The following is a 13,614-nucleotide window of genomic DNA, read 5'->3' on the forward strand; positions in this document are numbered from 1 at the left end:
TCTGTAACTTGATATCTTCATATACTTTATCTAATTCTTTTTTAAAAATAACAGTGCACATAACACACCATTAAAAACTGAAGATTGAACATAATGAATCATTACAAAAAACAGGGGTGATCTCAGCTGTTCTTGAAAGGTAAGGGAAGATCTTGCTCCACATGTGGCAACTGCCATGCTGCTCATACAAGTACAAATCTGTTTGGTAATTACAAAGAAGGGCACTTATGCTTACGATGTTTAGTACTATCATGAATTTTAATATGCTTTAGCTTGTTTTTGGTTTGTTTGACTGTGGAAGTGTTGTTGAAGATTGCTGAGATGTAGTTGTCTTTTTGGTTGTTGGTATCTTTTTGATTATTTTCTAGTTGGCATGTATTCAACAGCGCTTCTTAACCATTAGTGTTATAGGAAGTACACTAATTCCTCGTAAGTCCATAATAATCAAAAAGACTGTTAACCAATTTTAGCAATCATATATGTACGTATGTACATTCTAAACAAAGCATGTAAGAAGATAAGTTTAAATCAAACTAATGAACTTCTATGCGTTGATACGACTGTCATACAAGTGAGAGGTTTAGCTAGCTATAAAACCAGGTTCAATCCACCATTTTCTACATTTGAAAATGCCTGTACCAAGTCAGGAATATGACAGTTCTTGTCCATTCGTTTTTGATGCGTTTTGTTATTTGATTTTGCCATGTGATTATGGACTTTCCGAATTGATTTTCCTCTGAATTCAGTATTTTTGTGATTTTACTTTTTGTTATACTATTCATGACGTGAATGAACGATTCAAGCAAATGATTCTATTGTACGAATCGATATTAAAAAGTACATCATTAATTTACCTCACCTGACAATAGAAATTACAATATCTTATATATTTTATGTTTTAGGAACAAGTGACAGTCAAACGCTGTCGACAGCTACTGAAAAACAACACCACAAGAATATGGATTCCTTAAATTCAGATTTGTATGAAACTAAACATACAAGAAATATTAATGTAGATGGTTCTGAACCAACCTCTAAAAACAAACAGCCATCTAAAAGGTTACTTATGTTCCCGGGAATGGTACAAAGTATAACTAATTTTGAAAACAATAGAGTGTTATACAATGCATTCCGGAAATTTAAACTTGCTGGTCTGAAACGACAGCGGAGATCAACATCAATTCCTTCGTTCTTACAAAAGCGACTGGATAAACCAATAAAAGTTTACAACAATGCTTATGAATCAGGTAAACGTAGTCAGAATTCAATTCAAATCAAAGGAACAAATAAAGTTAGAAAGATGTTTTTTGAAGTTCCAAACAATACTCAAGGTAGTATTGAAACACCTACCGAATCATACAAAGACTCGAAAGTTTTAAAGACTCAACCAGAAATGAAGGTATCATTGAATTCTCCATTAGAGAACATGAAAAATTCTGTCCATCAGAGTGAAAAGTATAGTGGATCATCAGGAGTTGTTATTCATCGATATACAACCGAGAAACCTAGACTACAAAAACGCAGGAAAAGTCGGCACACAAAGAGACATATCAAAGACGGTCTATTTCGAAGGATAAGTAAATCTTTGTCAAACGGTCTACCCATTTATTCGAAGACTAAAAAAGAAAGTACTCTAGAGAAAAAACCTACGAAACCAGGAAAAAGTTTAAGTAATGGTAATGGAATGCGAATTAATCTTGGTAATATTGAACAAACTCAACAGGCAAAATCTCGTTCGAAAGATGTAATCAAAGTGAACAGGATTTTATCTCAATCAAGAGTATTCATGTCTGGTGACCATTTTCCTGTTTCCAAGACTGCAATCAAACCGATGAATGTCTTTTATGATGCAAAATTTGAATTACCAAAAACATCAAATTCTGCTGATAGCATTCCAAAACAAAATGATCAGTGGTATGAAATGCCCCAATCAAATATAAAGTCGATACTAAAAACTGATCAACATGATATACACAATGATAATAATGATAATAATCACAATTCATTTCCGGTTGATACTGCTATACCTTTAAATAGACGGAAAATGCCAACATACAAATCGCCATTTATACCTTCAAACCAGATGATCGATAACCCTACCAAAACCGACGAAGTAAAACCTACTAAAATATTATCATATCGCAGCAGTGATTCATCAAGCAATGGCCTTTCTTCAAAGCCAGATAAATCATTCGTGTTTAATCCGCAACCACATCATGACAGCATCACTGATAGAACGAAGTTTGTATCTGGATTATCAGAGTTTAACGATATGGCGGTGGAAAATGATTTCCCTAATTTCAACAATCAAAAGCCTTCTAAATCAAACCTTAATGGACACAATGATTATCTACTTAACTTGAATGATATAGGGACTGGTCAAATTGATAAAAGTCCTTTAGATAATATTCGTCCTAACGTCATCAACTTATCAAATATCAAAATAGTGCCAGGCGGTTGTATAATCGAAGGCAGGTTCTATCGTTATGAAGAACTTCCAAAGTTTATTCAGGATTTTTATGATAACAAAACAAAAAATGAACATCTCAAACTGTCGCTCGGTGATGTTGAAAATGTTTTAAACGATTACACGGAAAACACAGGTTCTATTTCTCAAAGTTTCTCAACTGATTTCCCAATGTTAGAGTTGATTAAAGGGAACGATTCCAGTCCTTTTTCTATACAACTCCCAGGAGATTCTCAAGGATATGACATATTAGTGGATCCAAACCTCCACGAAGGTTCACTAGAATTGGCTGTTTTACACGCTAATAATTTCGCAGCAGGTAAGTGACTTAAATTTGATATAAATCTTCAATACAGTATTTCCTCTCAAGAATTTGAATAATAACATTATAAATGGTTACTTATTTCAGTTAATTGTCATTTCTATTAGATTTTACGTAAACATAAAAAAAGAAGATGTAGTATGAATGCAAATGAGACAACTTTCCACAAGAGACCAAATGACACAGAAATAAACAACTATATGGCACCGTACGGCCTTCAACGATGAGCCAAGCCAATACTGCATAGTCAGCTATAAATGGCCCCGAAATGACAAATGTAAAACAATTCAAACGAAAAAACTAACGGCCAAATTTATTTACAAAAAATAAACGGAAAACAAATATGTAACACACCACTGGATAACAGACTCCTGACTTTGGACATGCACATACATACAGCATGTGTCAGAGTTAAACATGTTGGTGGGCACAACCCTCCTCTTAACCTGGGACATAAATTTGGTATAAACCAAAGCATGCAATGTTCACTACAGCATGTTCTCTCAAGAACATTTAAGAGTGTCAATCCTGTCAGATTTGAATATCTTAATACCTTGTAATTTTAGAAGAAATTTTAAAAATACACTTTATTTAGTTATAATGAATCGATAATACACATTTAAATTTTACGTAGTAAAAAAGATATAAACCTGATGATTGAACAAAATATTTTTCAGGCAATAATCGTTTCGGCTCGCCTAGAACAATGGCATCAAGACCTGATATAAACAATAGACAAACAAAAATGAAGGGAAAGGAAAATAACCGCCAATTATTAAGCCCAGTTTTGAAATGGAGTGAAGGTGTTAATGATAAAGCTGGGACAGATTTAGCCCCAATCCCTAATTATCAAGTTGCTTCGGATATTAGAGTTGTAAATTCGTTATCAGCAGACCGTTTTCGCGCTCAAAACGACGATCCCAACGATTTCAGTGTATCTCAACTGAACGGTAACAGATTTGGATCGTACAACAATGGAATGAAGGAGGTGATAAGCTTACCAGGAATGAGAATAAAAGACCAGAAGGTTTTAACTAAGTTTTTCAATCCAATTCATATAAGCAGTAAAAACACTGTACCTCTTGTGCAGAGAAAAACGAGTCATCAGTATAAGAAGATAGATGGTGCTCCGAGCGATATTATTTTGAGGGGCTTCCTTGATATTCCCCTCAATAATATGGCAGCTAAACTACCATTGAGTAAACCTTTGAAGAAAACAGAAAATCAAAACACAAAGACAAGCGGTGTTGCAAGAAAATTGGGTTTAGTCCGAAAACAGGCTAAACCAGAAGCACAATCAAATGATGAAGCTGAGGAACTGGTTTTTAAGAACCCAAGACAACATATGGCTAATCACAATGCGCAGTCAAACAATGTTGCAGATAAACTAGGTTTCCGCAGCTTGGTACTAGAAAATGATTTCAAAGATCCACCATTAAACGCTGTAGCCGGTAAACTGAGTTTAAATAGCCAAGTACAAGATAAGCCAATTCAAAATGTACTGTCAAGTGGAAAAGCTATCAAAAATACACCACCGGACGGTGGTGCAAATAAACTTGGTTTAAAGAGCAAAGTACAAGATAAGGCTAGTCAAGAATCCCAATCAAACACGATAAAAGAAAAAGTTCAAGACAAAAAACAATCAGACGATAAGGCAGATAAAATAAAATCAAATAAAGTAATACTTCAAGGCAAGACACAATCAGACGATCAGGCAAATAAATTAAAATCAAATAAAGTAATACAATCAAATGATCACCGAGAAACTTCCAGAGTTGATTTGGTTAGTGGTTCGAGTGTCAATACAAAACCACGGGACACATATCCCCATAACATGCGAAAGAATAGTTTAGATGACAAATTGAATAAACATAAAGGAAAACATGGCTCAAGAAACAATGATATGTGGCTAAATGGATTAGACGGAAAACCAATTGAAAGATTAAATACTGGAATTCAAGACAAAATTCCGAATGATATCAAGTCAAATAGCGTTGCAACAAATAAGCGTTTGAATAGCAGAAAGCAAGGCAAAACAATTCGACATGAAAAAGACAAAATTCCGAATGATATCAAGTCAAATAGCGTTGCAACAAATAAGCGTTTGAATAGCAGAAAGCAAGGCAAAACAATTCGACATGAAAAAGACAAAATTCCGAATGATATCAAGTCAAATAGCGTTGCAACAAATAAGCGTTTGAATAGCAGACAACAAGACAAAACAATTCGACACGAAAAGCAGTTAAATAGAGTTGTGACTAAGAATACGAAAAGACCCAAGAAAACTGTTCTTCGGGATGGTGCACTTAAGCCAAATGATAAAGTCTTCTCAATATTTAAAGATAACAAGCATAAATCAAAACAACTAAAAAACAACCCATTTGCAAATCTCAAAAATATTTTAAAGGCTACTTCCAGTGCAAAAAAATCTATCGCATCAAATGTGCGTAGTGTTCAGAAGGGACCACGCACATTCTTTGATATAATTGAAAATAACATTATAAGCCCTTTTAAATCAGTACCAGTGGATACTCAACTAAAAGACAATTTTGCTTCCAATTTCAATTTAGGAGAAATATTGAAAAATGGCGTGTCTGCCTTTCACCATGAACCTGTTACATTCCCAAATTTCATAGCGCCTCCGAAACGCAACTTAATAATGTCACCTACAGCCAGTGTCCCATTACATTTAGCAGGACAACACAATCTGGAATCTATTATGAGCAAAATTGTAACAACTCCTTTTGGGATGAGACAAAATACAATTATGAACATTTTCGGCTAATGTTATATTATCAGAAAAAAATCACATTTTGTGATTATATAATTATTAGGTTGCTGCTTCGTGGGTATATTATGGAAGTAACTTTCCCTCAAGCGAGCTTTATTGCTCTAATTATAAAAAAGAAGATGTGGTATGATTGTCAATGAGACAACTATTCACAAGAGACCAAAATGACACAGACATCAACAACTATAGGTCACCGTACGGCCTTCAGCAATGAGCAAAGCCCATAAGCTTACTCTCCGGCATAAAGGACGCATGTAATATATTAATTATTTCAATTACAAGAAGGGTCTGTTCAAGGGGTCAGATCTATTTAGATAAAACAAAATTTTAGACTTGAAAGTGTGAAAAAATAGAAATGAGAAGATGTTGTATAATTGCCAATAAGACGTAAACTCTCCATAAGAGACCAAATGACAAAGAAATTGACCACTACAGCCCTCAACAGTGAGTAAATCCCCTACGCTTAGGAACTGTATACTATCCTTCAAAATCCTTCTTATCTATTTTAACAAACAAAATACACCATGTGTTTAATCACAATTAAAGATGACACTTTTTCGACTGTTTATAAATAAGTAGATGCTTGTACCGTTCTTGTTTCATTTTTTGCAGACTAGTTCGTGTAATATTAATTTTGTTTTACAAAGTACTCTTCACTTTATCAGTACTCACACAATTGTAAAATTTCGAATTGTAATTATTTTTTAATAAAATAATAAAACAATATTTTCTACGTAATTGAATAGTCAACTACATATGTGTTTTTTTAATGTATTTATTCTTTACGTAATTGAATAGCCACAGAAATATGTTTTCTAAATAAAAAGTAACATGTTTGACTTCGAAGGTCCTTTTCACCTAGTTCTTTTTTTTTCATAAGTTAGTTTGACATATACAAAAGTCCAGTTCCTTAACCAATTTCCTTGTGAATTACATTTGTCAAACAAACAAAAAAAATATCAATTAACACCCGGAAAATGTTCAACACTGTAAAACAAGATAATTTTCTGGTTTTTTTTTAAAGACTGCTAATAGTTATTTTTGTCTTTTAGATATCAGTAACTGAGGTTTATGCACTGTTTATTTATTATAACTTAATTGTAAAATGTTATTTTTCATATTTGTCACTTGATTACAAGAAGTGACATTCATTATAACAAATGTACATGTGATATTTATAATAACAAATGTACATGTATTATTACAAATATTGTATTTTCATAGATAGTTATAAACATTAATCATGTTATTCGTTCTTCGTATTTTATGCAAAGAGGCTTTCTTTCGACGAAACTGCCATTGTGTGTTTGTCTTTTGACGATACTGCCATTGTGTGTTTGTCTTTTGACGAAACTGCCATTGTATGTTTGTCTTTTGACGATACTGCCATTGTGTGTTTGTCTTTTGACGATACTGCCATTGTGTGTTTGTCTTTTGACGAAACTGCCATTGTGTGTTTGTCTTTTGACGATACTGCCATTGTATGTTTGTCTTTTGACGATACTGCCATTGTGTGTTTGTCTTTCGACGATACTGCCATTGTATGTTTGTCTTTTGACGATACTGCCATTGTGTGTTTGTCTTTTGACGATACTGCCATTGTGTGTTTGTCTTTTGACGATACTGCCATTGTGTGTTTGTCTTTTGACGAAACTGCCATTGTGTGTTTGTCTTTTGACGAAACTGCCATTGTGTGTTTGTCTTTTGACGATACTGCCATTGTGTGTTTGTTACTTGTTGTACATGCCAAAATAAATGATAAGGTAGATTTTTGTAAGCAGATTCCTCCATGAAATACTAGAAAATGTTCAATTTTCTGAGAAAAAAAATGCGCTTTTAAAAGGGTTGATTTTCTTTCACCTGCTCTATATTATTTGTTAACTGGTATTTGCTTGTAACTTATATTGAATCAAGAAGCTTTGGTATGATTGCCAGTGAGACAACTCTTCACCAGAGGCCAAATGACGTACAAGTAAGCAACTGTATGTTACCGTATTTCATTCAACAATGATCAAAACCCATACCGCATAGCAAGCTATTCGAAGGCCCCAAAAATTCCACAGATGAAGAAAAAACAGAGAAGGTTGAGCGAAAAATAAAATATTTTTTTACATGATGGTTTGTCTTAAGTCAGGGACTTCTTCAGTCAGTAACTTTACTTACATCTTGAAATGTAAAATAGAGAATGGAAATGGAGAATGTGTCAAAGAGACAACAACCCGACCATAGAACAGACAACAGCAGATTGTCACAAACAGGTTTTCAATGCAACGAGAAATTCCCGCACCCGTGGGCGTCCTTCAGCTGGCCCCTAAACAAATATATATACTAGTTCAGTGATAATGAACATACTTAACTCCAAATGTGTGAACATACTGGTAAATCTTTGGAAATCTTTGTTATAACTCGGTCTCTTCTTTAAAAATTGCTTATACTAGTAGTTGTGTGCATGATTGAAGGAATGTAGTACCTGTGTGTCTATGTGTCTTTCACTTTTGCATTGTGTATCTTGCAGAACTGAGGCTCATTGACGTATGTGCATGTCGTATTTTATCCATACTACTCAGATATAAGGAATTATGCCAAATCATGAAGTCTTTTTATTTTCTTTTACATGTCTCAGTCACAAATCGTATTCCATGCTACCTAATTGCGAGTCTCTTTCACGGTTATTACCGAGCTATAACATGGAAGGCATTCATATACAAAGATTTGAAAGGCCATTTGAATAATGTAACTTGAATGACAAAAGTAGAGAAAAAAATAACAAATTATACTGATTAATATAATGGAAACACGCTCTGGACTTAATTACGTTGAATCAAGCAATGTCTTCTTCTTTTTTTTTTTTTATCAAATACACAAACTATTTAATATTTAATTAACATTCGTCTTTCAAAAGATAGAATATTTTTCTCCTAGAACCACTATTTCGAGACCTTAATAAAGAGGTTAATTATTTATGTTACAATCAAATTATAAGATTATATTGTTAAACAATTAAAGGAACGTTAATAAAACAATGATTTGTGTGTCATATTAGTACAAATAACTATACACTATAGATAAAACAAGTTAGATTTGAGGGTCTGTGTAGGTGAGTGTCATTACTTTATTCTTTCTTTTTTTGTCATTTGTTTTCTATTACTTTGTATTTTTTGCCCATTATTCTTTACTCCTAATATTGTAATACCTCGTGATTTTCTTTTCTTTTCTTTTCTTTTCTTTTTTGTTCTATTTTTCGTACTTTGTGTTTGACTTTTTTGAGTCTTTATATTGTAGCACCTCATATTTTTTTTAATTTTATTTTATTTTTACCTATTCTTCTTTGTCCTCGTTAACCCATTTCCAGTAGTAATAAGCATATTATTCTCTATTCTGTAAGCCCCATCGAGATCCTCAGAAATTAGTAATTAATAAACAACAAGGAAGGTATAAGAACACGTCAGGTGTTTTTCTTGTCATTTATAAAACAATGCCTTGTAAGGCCAAGAATTTAGACAAACTATATATAATTCGTAATATTTTTCTTCCTTATACTTTTTCTTCCTTCGTTGTTAAATTGCATTAGCAATAGCTCCAAATTGTGTTGTAGTTATATGACTTATAAAAAACTGTAATATAAACGTGAAAGCATAATTAGTTTCCATCCTAACATTCTTTGGAGTTGTTGTCTCTTTGATATGTTCCCAATTTCTATTCTCAATTAATCTGCTTCATATTTAGACCTTTTTCTCGAAATGACTACTGATGGTAGGTTGAATACCAAAATTTATGACAAACGCGATGATTTTAATTTTCCTATAATCAACTTTCCACTTCTGTGTAGCAATAACCCAGCGGCACCAGGATATGGAGTATATGTGTCTCAATTGATACGTTACTCTAGAGCTAGCTCAAAGTACGTTGATTTTGTTGAACGAGGAATACTGCTTTCTCAAAAGTTGCTAAGACAGGGCTATGAATCAATCAAATTAAGGTCGTCACTCAAGAAATTTTACGGTCGCCATCATGAGCTGATTGGCCATTATGACAAAAGTGTATCAGAAATCATATCTGATATTCTTCCTCAGTCATAATAACCTTCCATCATTACCGAACTAAACAAAGAAATAACACGACGGGTGCCGTATACGGTGCAGGAAATGCCTACCCTTCCAGAGCACCTGATTTCACTCCCGGTTTTTAGTGGAGTTCGTGTTGTTTTTTAATTATTATTTATAACTGTTGATGTAAATGTCCTTTGGTTTTGTGAGTCTTTGTTTACTCCTTGGTTTTGATTGTTATTGTCTTGTTTTTCACATTTTAAAAATTTGTAGCCAGTTTGTTGTAGAACTACGTTCCCATTTGTGTACGCGTGAAATGCAGATTCGTTGTATAAAACAGGTAAATACATTTAGAGAAGACTCTGATTATCCTCTTGGAGTACCCGAGACCCCTTTCAAATCCGTGATTTTGATGGGTTTTGTGTCGCTCAGTCTTCAGTTTCCATGCTGTGTTTTGTTAACTGTTGTTGGTCATTTTATCGTTTTTTCCATGGCGTTGTCAGTTCGTTTTCAACTGTTTGAACATCCCTTTGGAATATATTTCGTCTCTCTTTTATAAATGCAACGTTTTCTTATTTTAAATTCGTAATATATAGTTTGTTTCACACGACTCTAAAACGATAGAATATATCAGATCTGAGAAGATATTAAGACAAGTAAAACAAGTAAAACAAGTAAAACAAGCAAAACAGCATTAATATTTCCTGATCTAAAATCGGCAAAATTCAAGTTTTTCATTCGAAGAAAACCGAAGCTAGAACTTCTGATTTTTAAAAACGATCCGATATAAAGCTTTGAAAATTGAATAAGCATTCAAGGATTAATTCTAGTTCAAACCAGTGCTATGCTTCGCCATAATGGAAAATGTTACTAGATAGAGAAAAATAATAATTCTTTGTTTGAAATGTTGAAATATGTTATAAACTGTTAGTCACACATAAAAAAAAATCTGATATTACTAATTATGATTAAATATAATTGTCATATTTTTCACATAAATGTATGTTCTAAGGCACCTGTTAAAACGTCAATTGAAGTAATGAATTTATTTAGGGATTGAGATCTATTAAAATATTACTCTGATGAATATCCTTTATATATATGTAAACCTCAGATCTATGTACGACCTCAAATCTGTGTCCGTTTCTCAAATCTATGCCCAATCGTGACGTCAGAGCTGAAGTATAGTATGCGTTTAAGAAAATCCGGCTAAATTATTTAGCTGGTATTGATAATATTGTTTCAAGTACGGTCTTATATGCTTTTTGTTTTATTAAGTCATTTTTCCATGTGTGTGGTTAAAATCTTTGCATGCGTGGGTTATTATTGTATGACGTCTTTAAGAATGAAACTACACATATTTATTTTACTAAAAAAGACAGCAAAGAATAAATATTTGTTTGCAACTTCGACGTACTTCGTTTTGTCTTATGAATTTGTTCATATCGCTGTTTCATTAACATTTATACCACTTTATCTATGTTTTTCCTTGAATACTAGTATCAAAAAATCATTCTAAATTGATAAAAGAAAAACGTTCTTTATATTTGAAATATTTGTGAATCCCAATAAAACATATATCAATTGTTTGGTCTTGGCTGATATCGATTTAGTTCAAATGTAAAACTTGTAATAATGTCTTTAATAACGAAAATATTTCCCCGAGAAGAATCATTCTTTATGTTTTGGCACATTCCTTCTCTCCAGAAACCAGATGTAAACACTGCAGTCCCTTAGTTCATGGCTGGATTTGAATTATAAATATTCCCCAATAGTAGTAGTAAGTAAAGATATCCGATAATTGTCAGAAAACATTTCAAGAGGATAAATCTCTTGTTGACGTTTTTGAAAATATTCCATCAGTCCACTATTCATAACAGATTTTCCTCCAGTTTAAAAAACAAAACATCAAGCAATTTTAAACCATGTGTATTAATAGATAAAATGTTAACCTTGCTTTTGTCATATAAACCACTTGTTCAATGTTTGTACGGTGTGAGTTAATGCTCCGTGTTAAAGGCCGTACTTACACCTGTAATTGTTAACTATTCATTGTTTACTTGATGACGTTTTGTTATATGTTTTACGTCAATGAAAGGACATAGATTTGAGCCAAAAATGGCCATAGATTTGATTAAATAAAGGACATAGATGCGAGACAATACAGGACATAGATTTGGAACGTCTATGACGCAATATTAAAAAGGACATAGATTTGCGGAAAGGACATAGATTTGATGCCGGACATAGATTTGAGGCCGGACATAGATTTGAGGCTTACATATATTTGACATATATACATTTTTAAATGTTTCTTAGATATGAAATTTGAATTTGTGTATCTTTATACGTAACTATAGACATATGTCTCTGACGTAATTTATTTAACCAATTTAATCAGTATTCTCTACGTGTCCAAGAATAAACCCATGTAAATAGCTTGCGGTTACTGTTGTTTATTCTTTGGTTTTGTATGTTGTTTTGTGTACTAAAAAAGTTCCAAGTGCCAACACTTATTTACTTGCACTCTAAGTATCATGGAATGACACAATCATGGTATATTGAGTTAGGTGCATGGTGCAAAACTTAACTGAAATATTGGTCACAACAAAAGTCTTGTCTGTCTGTTTCTTTTTAGTCATGGTGTTGTCAGTTATTTATCGACTAATGACTTTGAATGTCCCTTTGGCATCCTTCGACTTGCTTTTAAAAGCGTTCTTTTTAAAAAAATTTACAATATTTCCATCCTTGGTATTATTAAACAGTTTTTTCTGTGATTGCGGAAGAAGTAATTTCTCCAATATTTCAACTATCAACTATCGTGCAGACAAAATTGTGTTGACATTAACTGATTTCAAAATTCAAGTTTTAACAGCATAAAGTTTTACGAAAGGAAACCCTTGTGCATAATACATAATGGTGAGCAATTCAGTCAGAATTCCCTATTAGTAGGTGTAATATTAAAAAAAGATGATTTTTCTAATGTTAACATAATTGATAATTAGAAAAATCGCACATTGTTCTAACGAGGAAGTTGTAATTCGCACTTTTTATAATGACACATGTAAACCTCAAGTTACAATGATATATATCAACCATAGATAATAAATCAATTTGAATACCAAGTAATGTAGCTGACCCAACGCTCTCTTGTCAGACTGTTCATTTGTTACATACATGTATATCCGATGTGCATTAATTATTAATAAGGAAATAACTTAAAAGGTAGATGGTTATTTTCTAAAGAAGTTTTAGAGTTTCTATCCAAGAAGCACTGAAAAGGTTGTTATGGTGCCATCATATATGTCTAAGAACAGCAGTTGCGGATTCAGGGGTGGGTTGGGGTCCGGAGGTAGAACTCCTTTTTTGGATGATCAATGCGTTTATATGGAGACTTACGGTTGACCCCCCCCCCCCCTTTTTTTTTATCCTGGTTTGGGAACCCAATTTATAAATGGCTAGATCCGCCCCTGAACAGAATGGCCTGTAGACAATTTAGTGAAATTAAAAATAATCCCAAGTAATGATAGATCTGTATCGAATATTCATAGTTTAGCAAAGTTCGATTTTTCGTCTATACATATACCATGCATATCTTGTGATAGGTAAGGCCATTTTGACCATTGGATAAGAAAATTTCTAATTTCGCCATGCAATTCCCAGACCTGGATGCGTATTTGAAATGGTCCTAGCCACTTAGAATCGTACGACGGATGATTGCATACATAGCAGGATATGCAAATATACTGTCGACGCACTGGTCTATCTGCGACTGCATGGCGAGTTAATGATTATTTTCCGGCACTTGATTCTATCTCGAAGTATAAGATTTCTTCGGATATTGATTCACTATATACATTCATGCATATGTTTTGCAGAAGTGTCTTTCCGAAAACTGACCACGCCATGGCAAACAAAAAATGACAAATAAATACACCAAAGATTACTATAAAACTTAAGACAGAGTCACACAAATCCCACCAAAAAA

At 33.1% G+C, this 13,614-nt stretch overlaps 1 long non-coding RNA gene across 1 annotated transcript; it reads left to right on the plus strand.

Annotated features, from left to right (window-relative positions):
- The first annotated feature begins 911 nt into the window (after window positions 1–911).
- On the plus strand, window positions 912–6,306 carry LOC143079326 (uncharacterized). The gene is made up of 2 exons (XR_012979387.1): window positions 912–2,786; window positions 3,467–6,306. It is a non-coding gene; the product is annotated as an uncharacterized LOC143079326 (long non-coding RNA).
- The last annotated feature ends 7,308 nt before the right edge of the window (window positions 6,307–13,614 follow it).

This window comes from Mytilus galloprovincialis, chromosome 6 (genome assembly GCF_965363235.1).
Source record: "Mytilus galloprovincialis chromosome 6, xbMytGall1.hap1.1, whole genome shotgun sequence".
Taxonomy (NCBI): Eukaryota; Metazoa; Mollusca; class Bivalvia; order Mytilida; family Mytilidae; genus Mytilus; species Mytilus galloprovincialis.